Here is a 16,466-nt window from a genome sequence, read left to right on the forward strand (position 1 = left end):
CCAACTGTGCCCACATATCTATTCAGGGAACACCATCACAGGGCCTAACAACATCAGCCACACTATCAGAGGCTCGTTCACCTGCACATCCACCAATGTGATATATGCCATCATGTGCCAGCAATGCCCCTCTGCCATGTACATTGGTCAAACTGGACAGTCTCTACGTAAAAGAATAAATGGACACAAATCAGATGTTGAGAATTATAACATTCATAAACCAGTCGGAGAACACTTCAATCTCTCTGGTCACGCAATCACAGACATGAGGGTCGCTATCTTAAAGCAAAAAAACTTCAAATCCAGACTCCAGCGAGAAACTGCTGAATTGGAATTCATTTGCAAATTGGATACTATTAATTTGGGCTTGAATAGAGACTGGGAGTGGCTAAGTCATTATGCAAGGTAGCCTATCTCCCCTTGTTTTTTTTTCCTACAAACCCCGCCCCAAGACGTTCTGGTTAAACTTGGATTATTGCTGTGCACATTGTAAGATGAGCTATTGCCAGCAGGAGAGTGAGTTTGTGTGTGTGGTTTTTGGAGGGGGGTGTGTGGGGGGGGGGTGGTGAGAAAACCTGGATTAGTGCTGGAAATGACCCACCTTGATTATCATGCGCATTATAAAGAGAGGTTTCAAAGAGGGATGGGCTATTACCAGCAGGAGAGTGAGTTTGTATGTGTGTCTGTGGGGGGGGGGGGGGGGGGAAGGGTGAGAAAACCTGGATTTGTGCTGGAAATGGCCCTCCTTGATGATCACTTTAGATAAGCTGTTAGGAGCAGGACAGTGGGGTGGGAGGAAGTTTTGTTTCATGGTCTCTGTGTGTATATAATGTCTTCTGCAGTTTCCACAATATGCTATGCATCCGATGAAGTGAGCTGTAGCTCACGAAAGCTCATGCTCAAATAAACTGGTTAGTCTCTAAGGTGCTACAAGTACTCCTTTTCTTTTTTCTTTTTGCGAATAATCAGTAGAATATGAAAAGTGCATAAATAGGCTGAAAATTGGCAGTTGCGGGGAGGCAGGAAGGGGGCAGGAAGGAGTGAGTGGGAGACCCCCAGGGGAGGGGAACCAGGGGGAGGGGCAGAAAGGGGTGGGGTGAGTTGGGGCTGGGGCCTTGGGGCAGAGGGTGGAGCCGGGATGGGGCACCCACTGGCAAAACCAAAGGCAACATCTATGCTACACACCAACACTGGACTGGGTGAGGAGTCTGGAGCCATCCTGCACTGGGTATGTGGGAGGCTTGTAGGATCAGACCCTAAAATAGCTTTGGAGGGAAATTTTAACCCCCCCTTCCCGTCCCGACCTGTCACTGGGAGGTGCTGGCACTGACCCAGGCCGCCGAGCACCACAGACAGAGGAGACCAATTTTATCCACAAAAAGAAAAGGAGTCCTTGTGGCACCTTAGAGACTAACCCATTTATTTGAACAGAAGCTTTCGTGAGCTACAGCTCACTTCATCAGATGCATAAAGTGGAAAATGCAGTGAGGATGTGTGTAGCTAGTGCGCCAAGAGCAGCAGCGTGGCCGTGGCGGCTCGGCCGGTGGCTGGGGCTAGTCGCCTGAGCATGAACCCAGCCAACGCCATGAGACGGCCCCGGGTCACTAGCCTAACCCCCCACACGGCCCACAGCCCCCGCTGTCCCAGCCCTGAGCTCCCCACTCGCCGCACTGCCGGTGCCCCTCACTCCCGACCCGCAGCCCCCGCTGTCCCAGCCGTGAGCTCCCCCCTCGCCCCTCTGCCGGTGCCCCTCACTCCCGACCCGCAGCCCCCGCTGTCCCAGCCCTGAGCTCCCCCCTCGCCCCTCTGCCGGTGCCCCTCACTCCCGACCCCCAGCCCCCGCTGTCCCAGTCCTGATCTCCCCACTCGCCGCTCTGCCGGTGCCCTTCACTCCCGACCCGCAGCCCCCGCTGTCCCCGCCCTGAGCTCCCCACTCGCCGCTCTGCTGGTGCCCCTCACTCCCGACCCGCAGCCCCCACTGTCCCCGCCCTGAGCTCCCCCCTCGCCGCTCTGCCGGTGCCCCTCACTCCTGACCCGCAGCCCCCGCTGTCCCAGCCCTGAGCTCCCCACTCGCCGCTCTGCTGGTGCCCCTCACTCCCGACCCGCAGCCCCCGCTGTCCCAGCCCTGAGCTCCCCCCTCGCCGCTCTGCCGGTGCCCCTCACTCCCGACCCGCAGCCCCCGCTGTCCCAGCCCTGAGCTCCCCACTCGCCGCTCTGCCGGTGCCCCTCACTCCCGACCCGCAGCCCCCACTGTCCCCGCCCTGAGCTCCCCCCTCGCCGCTCTGCCGGTGCCCCTCACTCCTGACCCGCAGCCCCCGCTGTCCCAGCCCTGAGCTCCCCACTCGCCGCTCTGCCGGTGCCCCTCACTTCCGACCCGCAGCCCCCGCTGTCCCAGCCGTGAGCTCCTCACTCGCCCCTCTGCCGGTGCCCCTCACTCCCGACCCGCAGCCCCCGCTGTCCCCGCCCTGAGCTCCCCCCTCGCCCCTGTGCCGGTGCCCCTCACTCCCGACCCGCAGCCCCCGCTGTCCCAGCCGTGAGCTCCTCACTCGCCGCACTGCCGGTGCCCCTCGCTCCCGACCCGCAGCCCCCGCTGTCCCAGCCCTGAGCTCCCCCTCGCCGCTCTGCCGGTGCCCCTCACTCCCGACCCGCAGCCCCCGCTGTCCCAGCCTTGGGATCCCCAGTCACTGCTCTGCTGGTGCCCCTCACTCCCGACCCACATGACCTGCTATCTCAGCCCTGGGCTCCCCCCACACCTCTGCAGTCTATATGGTCTATGGAAATATGCTTATAAGTGTGAATATGACGTAACTGGATTATGCTTTATGCACAAAAGTCTCTGGTAAGGTCTCATTACAAGGCTTATCATCTCCTGAGTGTGGTCATCCTATCTGTATCATTCTTGTACACGCGTCATTCTTGTGTCTGAGGCTAGAAATATGAAGTATGACTCTGAAGTCCTCTTGTAATTATGGACAGTGTGGGCCGTTGATGATGGTTTGGAAGTTGATGGCTCCCACTGACTGGGACACTGGGTTGTAAATGGCTCTGTTCACCTGGTGCGGACTAGCCCTGGAAGAATGGAGACAAGGGGGCTCACAGGACATGTGCCATGTCCGGAAGTCGCGGACACAGGAAGTGAGGGCTGCTCTCAGGACGCCATTTGGAGAAGGTCAGAGGCCCCCAAGGGGCGGGCGGAGGGTGAGGTGGGCGGAGCGGGTCCCTCTCCCGTCCTCAGCCAGGTGTCGCCCGCACCACAAGCAGCCCGGCCCCGACCCTGCCCTGCCCCAGTCCGAGTCTGCGCCCCCTGATCCCTCCCCCACCCATGCACTCCCTCAGCCCCCCCCAACACCTCCCATAGTCCCCCCCCACACCCTCCTCAGCCATTGGCCCCCGACATCCTCTCCAGCCCCCCCAGGGGCCCCTCCATCCCCCCATCCGCCCCAGCCCCGCCCTCCATCCAGGGGATCCCTCAGACCCCGCTCCCCAAACTCCCCCCTAGTTCACCCCAACCCTTTTCCTCATCCCTCGGCCCCCAGCGTCCCCCGAAATGTGCTGCCGCCCCCCGCTCCTCCCCCGTCCTCAGCACCCCGCCCCACGGACTCCCACCCCTTTCCCCACTGCTGGCCCCCACTTTCCCGGCCCCCCTCCCCGCATCCACCCCCAGCGTGCCAGGTTCCTCATCGCCCGTCTCGGCTACCCCCCAACCTGCCGGGTTCCCCTTTTCAGCCACCGTGGAGCTCTCAAACACGCCCCCAACCCGTCCCCTCTGGGGTCTCTAAATCCCCTATTCCCACAGTGCACCTTGGTAACCCTTCCCTCCTCTACCTCGAATCCCCCTATTCCCTTCCCTTGGGTCCTCCTGGACACCTCAACCCCACAGTCCGCCCCCCACATATATCCTGGTCACTCATTCACATGCTGAGCTAGTCCTTCAGGGGCCCCCACAGCCCACCAAACTTCTCCATCCATGAGCCCCGTGGCCCTGTGGCCGGGAAGGGGGGAGCAAGCTCCCAATGTGGCTGGGCTGAGTGTGGGTGTGAATCTTTTCCTGTCTGGTGTGTGCTGGGCTCACAAAGACTCTTTGCTCCCTCAGGGTGGGGTGTGGTTTTTGGCCGAAGATGACACCTTTTGGGAGCCCTGTGGATGTGATGTGGTGTCTGCAATGGGGCGTGGGAAGGAGAAGAGCGATATGAAGATGGCGTCTAAGACGAGGCCAGGTGACTTCTGTGGAGGGAGACATGCTGGACAATGCCAAGGATTGGGGAGACAACCAGGTGTGAGCCCAGGGTGCAGAGAGCTGGGGAAGGGTGTCTGTGTCTGGAACACTTCCCTGTCCTCTCTCACAGATGGAGTCCAAGAGAGGTAGGAAGGAGAGGACGAGCACCCCAGTACTCAAGAATAATAAGGTGTATCCTAGCTGGGCCCGGGGCTCTGTGGGGTTAAGACCAGTGGAAGGGACAAGAGTCTCCTGTGCAGAGTGACGATTTTGGGTGCAGGTGCACTGGGGTGCTTCTAATTGTAGCTCCCAGAACATCATGGGAAGGGGGTTCAGGGTAGAGCCCTGGGGTGTGGGAGATGCGAAAAGAAGAGCCCCACCATCACGGCAGTGTGTGACGATAACTTTTGTTTTTCCTTCTTGCGTTGTGTTTGGCACCAAGGGAAAAGAAGTGTGTGTGTGTCTTGATGCCAGGCAAGACCTGTCCAGCTCACCCTCTCTCTCTTTGTCATACCTCCTACCGCAGGCCATGGGCAGGAGAAGTGCGCATTGATCCCCACAGGCTTGGTCTCGAGAGCCTGCACCATCTAGCAGGAGGGAAGAGAATCATAGCGGGTCCTGGAGGCGACAGAGGGGGAGGTGGGGTGACTGGCCATGCAGCCCATTGGCTCTGTCTCTTTTCATCGCGTGGGGCTGCTCCAGAGCATGTGGGAGACGGAGGGAGGCCGAGCTCTCGCGCACCAGTAGAGCTGTGGGTAGGGCTGCCTCGCTCGTCAGTTATTTCCTGTGCTTGCAGATGAGTCGCCCAGGAGCCCCAGGCAGAGGAGAAGCTGGAAGAAGTGGAGCTGAGCAGGCTGGACATCCCGGTAAGCAGAGATGAACAGTCCTGAGCTTTCTGCCTTTCCCACACTGGGTGTGAGTCAGCGGTGAGGGCACTCTCTTCCTCAGCTCTTCCCAGGTTAGTTTTCTTCAGAGGCCGTGAGCTGCGCGTGGTATTAAGGGCAGGGGAAGAGACAATCGTCTCCTGTGCAGAGTGACTCCTTTGGGTGCAGGTGCAGAGGGGGGATTTCTAACTGTATCTGTGATGGCATAATGGGAGGAGGGTTGAAGCCAGAGCCCTGGGATGCGGGAGGAGCGAGAAGAGGAGCCTCGCCACCATTGCTTTTTCTTTCCCTCTTGTGTTGTGTTTAATACCAAGGGGAAAGAAGTCATGAGGACGGAGTCCAGCCCCGAGGTGAGATGGGAAGTGAGCGAGAGCAGTGAGAGCGTGAATCCTGTTGATGCCAGGCAAGACCTGTCCAGCTGGGAGCGAAGCAGCTGTCGCTGTGAGTGAGGTAAGTGTCTGGTTTGGGGAGGGCTCTGGTCACAGCCCCCCTGGCTCCAAGCAGGGACTTCCCGTTAGCTGGGTGTGGGTTTCCTGCCTAGCTGTGGCTTCAAGGGAGATGATGTTGCCATTTACGGGGGCTGATCATCTCTCTGGCCAGGAGTGGGGTGTGCTCCCCAGGAGAAGGTTGGATCCCTGAGGGTGACTCCCTGTTCTGAGTTTCTTTCCTTCCTCCTAGGTTTCTCTCTCTCTCTCTCTGTCTTCTCTACTGTGTTGGCCAATTCACACTCAAACTCTCTCTCTCCTTTCAGGAACACCTATCATGTTCAGTTGCCTGCATCCTCTTCCTCTGCTCCCCCCTGCCAGTCTCCTCTGGGCTCGGCTGGGTCTATCTGCCTATGGCCATGGTCTCTGCCCTACTGGGAAGGACGCGTACTGCCTGCCAGGCTACGGGGGTTGCTCCTCCCACTCCCTATCTTCTTAGAGAGTCTGGGGAGACTTCATTGGTGTAACTGGGTCACAGCGTGAGTGGCCAGTCATGTCTTTGGGGCTGTGGGGTCGGAGACGGAGGGGGTGGATTCGTGGTCATGGCTTTGGGCACAGGAGAAGTGGGGCTGGGATTAGAGATGCCTCGAACCCCCCTTATCATTCCTGGCTCCATTACTGCATCACGCAAAAGCCTCGCTCGGGATCCATGCCCAGTTCTGGGTTTCCAACGGTGCCACTGGCACCGTGGCACCGGGCCCACGCTTAGAAGGGGTCCCGGCCTGGCCCCCTCCACTTGCCATGTGCCCCGAGGCCCCACTACCCACTAGCTCCTCTCCCCTCTCGCCCACTGCTCGCTCCTTTTGGCCAGCCAGGCCCGGGGCTCCTCTCCTCCCTCTTCCCCCCTCCCCCCGCCACTGCTGGCTCCTCTCCGCCGTGGGTGGTGGAAGCTCTACGGCGAAGGCTCTTTTATCGGGCACTAGCTCTCTTAGCTCAGGGCATGGGGCTCCCACTGGTGTCTCTAGACTTCGTCCTCTGCCCCGTCTCCCCAAACTCCCCAAGTCTTGTGGAAGCGAGCCTGCTCCTCTCGCAGGTGGCTGACAAAGGAGGCTCCGGCCCTGTGAGGCTCTGGCGTTGTGCAGAGCACGGTGCAGCAGGGAGTTATCACTAGGGCCGTAGTTCTTCCTTCCCAGAAACAGGACGTACGTGTGGAAAATGGGGCAGCTCCCCCAGCCCCCCCAGGGCAGCGCAAGGTCAGTGTTTGTCAACAGGGATCAGCAGGAACTCCTACCCCTGCATGGGCTGGGATGGATACCTGGCTGTCCTGGGCCCCTAGAGGTGTGAGAGCAAAGGGAAGGTTTGTTTGTGGATTTTCCCCTTCGGGGAACCGAAGGAGCTTTTCTCTGAGAGCTGCATGGGAGGAAGTGAAGGCTCAACCCTGGGCTGGAGGCTGGCAGCGACATTCTGCTCAGGGCTGGTGGGGGAAGCTCCCCGCAGTGAGGCTTAGAGGCTCTCTGCTAAAATCTGGCCTGGAAGGTGTCAGTGTGGCGATATTTGTTCAGTGCTGATTGATGGGCTGCAGGAGCTCTGTTGGAAAGAGAGCCACCCCCAGCTCTCAGTTCTGCTGACTTTGCAGGTGGACGCTGCCTTTTGGGTCCTAGTGCCTGTCGGGCTCCCCGTCTGCATGCTGGGAGGAGCCATCCTGTTCTCTGTACAGCAGTGAGTGCGTGTGCTGGGGCAGGGCGGGGAGGGGGGAGCGGGGGGAAATAAGCCATAGGGAAGGAAGGGGGTGGGATGAGGAGGGCTGGGGCAATAGGGAAGGAGCACGGGGTGGGGAAGAGAAGGGGATAGAGGAAGCGGGGGCAGGGGGAAGCGGGGGCCCGGCATGCAGCATCCCCTTGGCAGCAGCTGAGGCTCCCCATTAAGCAGGCCCATCAAACCCTCACCCTGACAAGCCCCAGCTCCCCTGCACCCGGACCACCCCGATAAGCCCCCCAGACACCCATCCCATAGAGCCCCAGCCTGCTGCACTTGGACCCGCACTCCAATGAGCCCTACCTCCCCTGCACCCGGACCCGTCCTGCGCTGAGCTCCCCACACCAACACACCTCCTGCTGAGCCCCAACCACCTTCACTTGGAGCCCTCTGCAGAGTCCCACTGCGCCTGCACCTGGAGCCCCCCAACAAGCCCCTGTGCATCCAGATCCCGCAGTGAGCCACCTCAGCCCGACTGCTCCACACAGAACCCTCTTACCCCACCGGGATCCCCTCACACTGAGCCCCTCCACACTTCGATCCTGCCAGGCTGAGCCTGACTGCCCACACCTGGCGCAGGGGCAGTGGCCAAGAGTGTTTCTGGGGCAGGTTTATCCCTTAGGCTGTGTCAGGATCGGGTGCAGCCTCACGGCCGTGTCCCTATCCCGGGAGGGGAGGGGGAAGGCTGCCGGGTGATCTCCCACCTCCACGCAGCCAGTGGCCTCTGCTCCCCACTGCCAGGCGGGAGCTTCCACATTCATTTATTGACAAATAACATTTGCAGAATTTGAAAATAGTGCACAGAATTTTTAATTGTTTGGTGCTGAATTTCCTCAGGAATATGGGGTGTGGGCAGTTGTGGGGGGGCTGTGAGAGGGGCACTGGGCAGTGGGGAGTGTTGGGCACAGGGATCTGTGAGCCAGATCTCTGGGTGAGGGTGCACTGGGCATGGGAGTTGCTGGGCATAAGAGGGTGGGGAGCAATGGGCAGGGGGGTGGTATGGCAGAGCACGCTGGCAGCGCAGGGCTGGGTGGGCCAGTATGTATCTGGTGGCTGCGGGTTTGCAAACAGAGCCCCTGTGTGGGGCTGTGCAGACCAGAGCTGTGTCTCCCTCCCCCCACCTCCTCGTGCCTTACCCCTGGCCGGCCCCTGGCTCTGGTGATCAACCCCGCCTTGTGCCATACCCCATTCCCCCATGGGGACCCACATATCTGTTTGGTGCCGGGCTCACAGAAGGTTAATCGGGCCCTTTCCACACCTCCTTGTGCTGGGCACTGCACGGACACCCAGAGGGCCGGCAGGATGCATGAGGAGGTAGATGAGTGTGTGAGGCAGATGGGTGAAGGGCTGTATGTTGCATACAGTGGGGGCGGATGGGGGGCTTTAGGGTTGGATGGTCAGCGGGACAGGTGGAGAGCTGCAGGGACGGGTGGTGACGTCACGGGCCAGAGGTGTGATGGGTTCAGCTCGTGGGTGCTGGCCCTGTCATCTCCTGCCCCCATCTGCCCTGGACTCTGCCCCGTCTCTTGCAGGCAGCACTCAGCAGAGTCAGGCCCTGTAGCGGTACACTGGTGCCTCCATCCCGTGCTTACACCTGTGCACAGGGTGCTGCTGGAGAGCTCAGGCCTGGACAAGCCAGCGGGCTCACGGCTGCTGAACCAGCTCCTCCAAAGACTGCCCCAGATCTCCCCCTGCTTGGGCAGCAAGACCCTGGCTGGAGGGGCTCCTTGTCCCTTCTTGCACCCAAAGCAGCCTGCTCGGCAGAGAGACTGAGGTCCCCTGCCTCCGCCCAGCCTCTAGCTGGAGCTGCTCCAGCCCCGAATTGCTGGTCTCCCAGCCTGGCTTGAGTTGGTGTGATGTCCTCGCGGAGTCAGTTCTTTTCCCTGGTAGATTATGATTTTCCCCTCTGCAGTTAGTTGGTGTTTCTCTGCTTCCCCAGAACCTCTCCCCAGAGTCTGTCATTGCTTCCCCTAAAAGCTGCTTCCCCTTTGGGTCTCTGTGTTCTGGGGTCTCTGCTGTCATCGGGGACACTGTTCTGGCTATGGGCAGGTGCTCAGCAAGGTGAGGGTTGTAACTCAGAGCTTTCGCCATCAGAAATTTAATTAAAATTAACCTTTTCCTCATTTCTTAAAGTGCAGAGTAACACTCAGGCACACCCCTGCTCACCAGGGGTATGTGTGGGTCAGTGTCAGGGTGCAGGGCCCCCTGGTGCCCAGGTGAGGCAGTGCATGGTGAATATCGCTCCTGTTGGGGCACTGACCCCTGCTGGCCAGGTGGGATAGTGCCCTATGTGTATCTCCCCCCCCCCCCAGCACTGTGATAGTGACCCCTGCTGGCCAGGCACGGGAGTGCCCTGTAGGTGCCTTCTTGTTGGAGCAGTGACTCCTGGTGGCCAGGTGCGGAAATGCCTGGCATGTATCCCCCCTCTCATTGCTGCAGCGACCTCTGGTGGTCACTGAGGGCAACTGCCTATGTGACCCGACCACTACCATTGTGACCAGCCTGCAGAGTAAAGGTGCGGCCGAATTACCGCTGCCGCGGAAAGACGAGGGCCGCCCTGACGGCACCCGGAATGCCCCTTTCCCAGGGCCGCCGCAGCACCTGCTTGGAACGCTGGTGCCTGGAGCCGGCCCTGCTGTGCTGGAATTGGGGGGGAGTCGGGGGCATCAGAGCAATGGCTCTTCCCCGGGGGCTGCCTGCAGGGGTTGGTCCCTTCCCACTTCCGGAGTCATCAGCCCTGTAGGAGCAGGCAAGCGGTGGGAGTTCCAACCTTCCCAGGTGCGGTGGGGCTCGGGCTTCAGGCTTCTGCCCTGAGATGGGGGGCGGGGGAGCTCAGGCAAGATCCATGGAACGTGGGCTGGGGGGGGGGAGAAGTCTGTAAATCATGCAGTTATCGATATATGTGTGACCTGAAATATTACCAATCTGCCCCCCCTCACCAAAAAAAACCCAAACCCAACCAACCATCTCCCCAACAGACTCTCCATCTGGAAAGCATTCATCCCTCACACTGATGAAAAGACTCACAGTAGAAAGAGGATCAGCTTTTAAAACAATCCTCCTGCAAGACAAAGAAACTCACATCTTTAGACTCAGAAAACACTCCCAAGAAACGTTAATAACATGTTGTCATGAAGAAATCAAAGGGACGGGGGACGGGGTCTGAGGCACCGGAAGTGGCTGCGGCAGCCCTCTCCCGGCTGCCCTCCCCCCTGGACCTGGGGCGACGGTCCGGTTCCGACACGGGGGAGCCAAAGTGGAGTGGGGGGTGGCTGTGGACAGAAGGCCGGGCCTGGCCTTTGGGGGCGGGGAAAGGGGTGTGCTCCATGTGTAATTCTGGGGCGTGGGGCTGAAGGGACACCCCAGGGGTGTGTGATGAGGGAGGAAATGGGGGAGGGGAGACTGGCGGTTAAGGGGGGGCTGCAGTGAAGGGGAGTATGTGGTAGCAGTTGGGGGGCTGAGGCTATTTGCGGTGGGGGGATCGGGGAGCCTGACTAAGTGGGATGCGGAGGCTGTGGTGTGGGGGGTCACAGAATTGTCTGGTGGGCTTTGGGGGAGGACTCCATAGCTAGCGGGGCCCAGAGTGCCACGGCCAGGTTCTGGGGGGTCAAGGTCTGGGATCCAGTGGCTCCTGTAAGGTGCCCCAGGGCTATAGTGACTGGCAGGGGGCTGGGCAGCAGCACCAGGCTCCTTGAGGAGGGGCTGGGAATGAGGACACTGAAGGCTATGGTGGGGGAGGGGAGCCCGGACAGCACCATGGCCATTGCAAGGGAGGTTGGGGGGGGGCATTGGAGAGTCTGAGGGGGTTGTTGCTTAGGGAGATGCTGTGGGTGTGCGGTTGCCAAGAGGGACCCCCCACCTTCCACAGCCATTGCTGGGGAGCTTGTGGGGGGACCTCAGGGAGCAGGTTTGTGCTGAGGTGATTGGAGCCGGAAGGGGCTGGGGCTGTAGGGATTGGAGCAAGGCAGGTGGGGGCAGTGTGGTGGGGAGGGCACTGCAGCCATTGGGGGAGGAGGGACCTGGAGGGAGCTGGGTCCGTAGGGAGGGGGGTAAAGGGGTGCGGAGGTTGTAGCAAGTGTGGGCCAGGGGTTCCTTTGGCCAGTAGCGGGGACTGGGGGTGCGTGTGAGACTTGTGCCATCCCCACTGAGAAGCTGACAGGAGGGGACATATAGGAGAGGTAGGGAGGCAGAAGCAGCTGCCCCAGGGGAGGTAGCAGAGAGTTTGGGTGGGGAGGGGGAGCAGCCTGGAGGTGAGGTTGGCTCTGGTGCAAAGTAGTGTGTTGGGAGGAAGAGAACGCACGTGTAAACACTGATTGAAATGACACAAGTGCCACTTTCTCCTGCAGCCAACCCTAGGGGCCGCAGTGACAAGAAAAGGATTTACAAGTAGGAAAGTGAGATTGAAAGGACAAAGCTTAGCAGGGGGATGCTGAGCGTAAGACCTGAAATGTATCCGTGTGGTTCCCAGGATCAAATCTCAAGAAATGGTCTTACAGTCGACAACCAAAGCGCACCCAGCTGACGCTCTGGGCAGCCCTTCACAAGCTGTTCTAAAAAATACTTCAACAGAAACTCTAGACTGGAGCCTGCCCCCTGATCAGAGCAGGAGCCCCAGGAGCCCCAACGCTCATTGACCCCCCCTCCCCCCAGCCCTCGCAGGACAATTTAACTGTCACAGCAGCAGCCACCGCGTTGAGTTTGCTGTGGCCATAAGTTCAACTAAAGCAAAAATGTGTTTGGGAATCACGGGACTGGATGATAACGGCCTAGTGGCCTGAAAATCCCTGGCTGGTTTAATGCCTTGGACCCCTCTCAGAAGAAGCTGCTCACAGGGTAAAAGGCTCCTGTGACACTTGAAAACATGCAGCAGGTCTACTGCTGGAAGGGCAGGGCCAGAGGAGAGGCCCAGCAACCTGCCCCAGGATTTGGCATTTCCTCAGGATTATGGGACCTTCCCTGAACACTGTTAGATGCATTAATTGATTTTATTGGGGGAGGGGGGACTGTTAGACAGTCATTTACAATTTTTCTCTTTATAGACTTAAGCAACCAAATAAAATATTGTAAACTGCAGAATTCTGTAGCTCTGGTCCCTGTTGCTGCTGCCCCATTCTGTAGCCCTTGGTCCCATTTTACTCCTTTCTTGCTGTCTCCATTGGATTGGTCTGTAGGATGAGCTCATGGGCAATACGGAGCCAACTGGGCTTGCCTGAAGAAGAAGTGGAGCTCTGCAAGGTATCTGCAACCCTAGCTCCCCTCCCAGGGACTACAGCTGGCCAGGACAGCCCATTAACTGCATTGGAGGCTTGCTCCTCCTGCGTATTTCCTCTCCAGGTAGCTTTTCTTGCTAGCAGGGTACCAATGTCATGCAATCAGTGACATCTGGACTGTACTGCCTCTGCCCTCATCATTCTGCCGCAATGCTGTCAGTACAATATTGTAACTGCTCACGCTGTGGCCACTGTGAAATTGCTATGACTGCATGGGCAGACAGAGCAAAAATCCATTGGAGAACTGCTCATCTAGGCACTTCTTCAATTCAGGTAATTATGGATCTAAATCCCCATGACTGCTCTGAAAGTCTCAGCCTCCGTATTGCCACCACGTGATTTTATCATGGGTCTCATGGTATTTGGGGTTTCCAAGACCCCAGCTCCTGGCGTCCAATGGCTAGGTGAGAACTTTGGCTTTCATTTAAGAAAAATAAAGTTAAGTTTCTAGCCCTAGTGGATGCAGAGAATTGAAAATGTGACCTCATTCCACCCGAAAGGCTCAGGAATCAAACAGCAAAGAGTGCCCCTTACATGAAGGGGGACCCTGGGGAAGAGCAGACCCCCAGCCCAGCATTAAAACACAAGACTATTTCTATAGAAGGCTCAGTGGGGTGAGGTGAATCAACTTTCTGGTCTAGACAGGTTCTCATAACATGCTCGGTAGCTTTCCTGCCTTTTGTCTCTTCTCACACAGCCCCGTTCTCTTCACCCCAAGCCCCATTTCTGCTGGGTGGAATGATAGTGATCCTTGCTCTTCTCCCTTCATTCCCTCCGCCGATCCCCAATGTCTCCCCTCACTCCCTGGAGTGTTTCTAGGGCCTATCAGATCAAACCCCAGGAGTTTGGCTTTGACACTCAAACAAACCCAGGATTTTGGCAACTAAAATCTGGAGGCCTGTTTGTGATGGGGTATACCTGGCCCCTTGTGGCCTCCTTCTGGTGGCCCTGCAGTCCTACTCCTTGCCCCAGGAAGGAGCAGCAGAGGGGGCTCCTCTAGGCTTGCCTAGAGAAGCCTCATGGAAGCAGCCAGTCAGAGCCCAGCAGCCTCCTAGAAAAAGGAGCTGCAGGACCTCAGCTGCTCAGTTCCTTGCTGGGGGTGGAGGAGCAAAGAAGGGTGCTCAGCTCTGGCCAAAAGGCATTTGATAGGCTGCACGAGCTGAACTGGGGAGTGAGAGGAACTGAAACCATTACGAGGTAGAGGTGGGGAGAGGCCCAGGGAATGTAGCAGGAATTAATGAAAGGAAGCAGTAGGCGCTTGCTGTTGACAAGATCCCTGGGCTGGAATCTAGAGCTGTGAGTGGGCCTGGGTTCCCCCAGTGATGAAGTGGCCTGAGCCCTGGGCAGGGGACAAGACTCCTCTAGAAACCTGAGCAAAGGGCTGGATTTAAAAGGCCCTGAGATGGGGCTGAAGACCCTGGTGAGGGCAGGCAGACAGCTGGCTGAGCTCTTTGCTACCCAGGAAGGGGTTCATTTTTGACTGTGAGACCTGGCTGGAGGTGTGAGTCACTGCAGACATGCCTTGTGAGGTCAGCAACATACAGGGGGCACCAGGAGAGGGGGAAAGATTGCAGTACCGCAGCCAAGTACTAGCAGGCACTCAAGAGACAAATACCACTCTGTTCCACTGGGGATAAGTGCTGAAATCATCATTGGGCCAGAGAACGTGAAGGACTCTGTAGTCCAGTGGTCAGGGCATCCACCTGGGAGGAGACCCTGGGTCTAGTCTGCCTGCTCCAATCACTCTTTCATTATTTATCCGCAGGAGAACAGCTTCAACAGGAGAAACGGAGGGAGCCCCAGATCAGAATATCCCAGTGGTTAGAGCCCCTCCTGAGACATGGGAGACTCCTGTTCAAATCCTCTCTTTCCCTCTGGCAGACAGGAAAGAACTGAATCTGGGTCTCCCAGGTGCCAGCCGAGTGCTCTGAGCACAGAGCTAAACAGTGTGAAGTGGGGACCACACCATCCTGCAGAGTTGTTGCAAGTTTGTTACCTTGCTTCTGTTCATAGTTCTGGTCGTAGTAAAGGGTTTATCTAGACACTGAGCTCCTCATCACTAATGCTCCATCGATACTAGAAGATGCTCTAAGCTCCTCCCATCTGCTTAATTGCCCCACTCGCCGTGAGAGGCGTAGCTCTGTCAGCGGGAGAAGCTCTCCTGCCGACACAGCGCTCTCCTCAACAGCGCTTCGATCGGGATCACTTACGTCGCTCAGGGGGTGGATTATTCACCCCCCTGAGCGCCGTAAGTGATACCGAAGTCAGTTCTAGTGTAGACAAGGTCTAAGATACCAGAGCAACTGCTGCTGCTATTTCAACAGGAAGAGAAGGAGGAGGCTGCAGGATGGTGAAGGAGAGAAAATCAACATGTATAGTGTTTCCCTTCTAAAAGTGAAACCTACATCAAACTCTGAGTTGTGAAGAATGTGTATTAAGGTTATAACAAGCAACAAGAATGCACTTTTATGTAGAAAACCATGATTAAATGGAGTCTTCCTGACGAGTGATTTGAATCAAATCCACCCTGCCCGCTGTCCTCTTGCCCCGGCCTCTTCATTCCCCAGGGGGCCCACAAATATGTTTGGCGCCAGGCCCACAGAAAGTCAATCCTGCCCTGTTCCTAGAATGAACCCTCATTGAGTGGGGCGATCCCCAGGGAGCAGCTCCAACCTCCAGCGTGTCTGACCAGCGACAGGACATGAGCACGGCAAGGGAGGGGGTGGCAGTGACATCACACAGGCCTTTTGCAGGAGCTCAGCCGATTGGTCAAAGGTGGTGGGGAGGTGGTGACCTCACAGACAGATGCTGACATCAGCCAGGCAGGACGGGGAGGGGCCAGGGAAGTCTCCTTCTCGAGGTCTCTCCGTGAGGACTGAGAGGGGATCAGGGGTCACGTCCGTGAGTGCCAGGAGGAACCTCTGTCGACTTTTCTCCTTTCCTTTCAGTGATTTGACAAGAAAACAGATGTCCCTGTTGAGAAGGTGAGAGCCTGCTCAGGGCTGAAACCTCTTCAGTCGGATCCATCTGGTGACAGTTGAATTCTAGGCGTGGAAAACACAAGCTTAAGGAGGCAGAATTTTATTCCGCACCTAGAATTTTGTCCCTTAGAAGCACTGGGGACAGGAGGGTTTGTCCGTTTTATTTCACCTTTTCCTCCATCCCTCCCTCCTTTCTCTTCTTCTCTTGCATCTTTTGTCCTTTCTCCTCTTCCCCTCCCAACACCAGGAGGGGTATGTGTGTGTGTGTGACGGGAGAGTGCTCTGCAGCTCATGTCGTGGGAGGTCCGCCCAAAAATGTGGGGCTGAAATAGTGCTCGGGCAGTGATCCCCACCAGTGACCTGGGCCATCCTTTGGGCTCTCTGGTGAGAACCCTCAGCCTCCAGTCCTCAGCCTCTACCCTGATTGGCTGAGCAGGGGGTTATTGACAGGGAGGAGACTCAGGTCCTTGTTGTTCTCTTTTAAGACCAAGTAACTTAGTAAGTCACAACCAGTCATATGGTTGACGAATTTTGCTGCTTCTCTGCATTAATTGTCTCTGAGCAGTTCATGATTCTCTTGAACATTCCAGTTCTCCTCAGATACTTGCTGAATAATTCCTGTGCACTCTTGTTGGTCTGGAGCTCATTTGAGAGCACTTTATTCAGGTCATTCAGTGTATGAAATTGAAGATCCGATGGTTAGTTTGAAAATCAGGGCTCTTGGGTCCTATTCCCAACTCTGCCACTCACTGGCTGTATGACCTAAGACAAGTCAATTCTCCTTTCTCAGTCTTAACTTCTCCCTCTTCCAAGTAGGGATAATAACGGTCCACTCCTCCCTACCTCACGGTGGGTAGAGGATGCGGATCCATTGGAGAGAGTCACTAGGAGTAGTGCATAATATGAGGTGTCCTATCACGTTTACTCAGATCAGA

The 16,466-nt window shown here is 57.4% G+C and overlaps 1 protein-coding gene across 28 annotated transcripts in view; it reads left to right on the plus strand.

Annotated features, from left to right (window-relative positions):
- LOC141986089 (uncharacterized) overlaps positions 1-16,466 on the plus strand; it is a 222,138-nt gene that overhangs the window by 54,885 nt on the left and 150,787 nt on the right. For 3 of the 28 annotated variants that reach the window (XR_012639139.1, XR_012639141.1, XR_012639140.1), the window contains exons 4-5: positions 5,013-5,174; positions 5,415-5,550. The gene's annotated coding sequence lies outside the window, so the exon portion shown is untranslated. Of the gene's footprint in view, positions 1-1,100; positions 1,229-2,976; positions 3,170-4,093; positions 4,275-4,346; positions 4,407-4,742; positions 4,856-5,012; positions 5,175-5,414; positions 5,551-5,851; positions 6,065-7,161; positions 7,249-11,626; positions 12,616-14,874; positions 14,922-16,466 lie in introns of those variants that run through there. The other 25 variants (XR_012639150.1, XR_012639162.1, XR_012639145.1 and 22 more) reach the window with 23 other exon arrangements.

This window comes from Natator depressus, chromosome 4, assembly GCF_965152275.1.
Source record: "Natator depressus isolate rNatDep1 chromosome 4, rNatDep2.hap1, whole genome shotgun sequence".
Classification (NCBI taxonomy): domain Eukaryota; kingdom Metazoa; phylum Chordata; order Testudines; family Cheloniidae; genus Natator; species Natator depressus.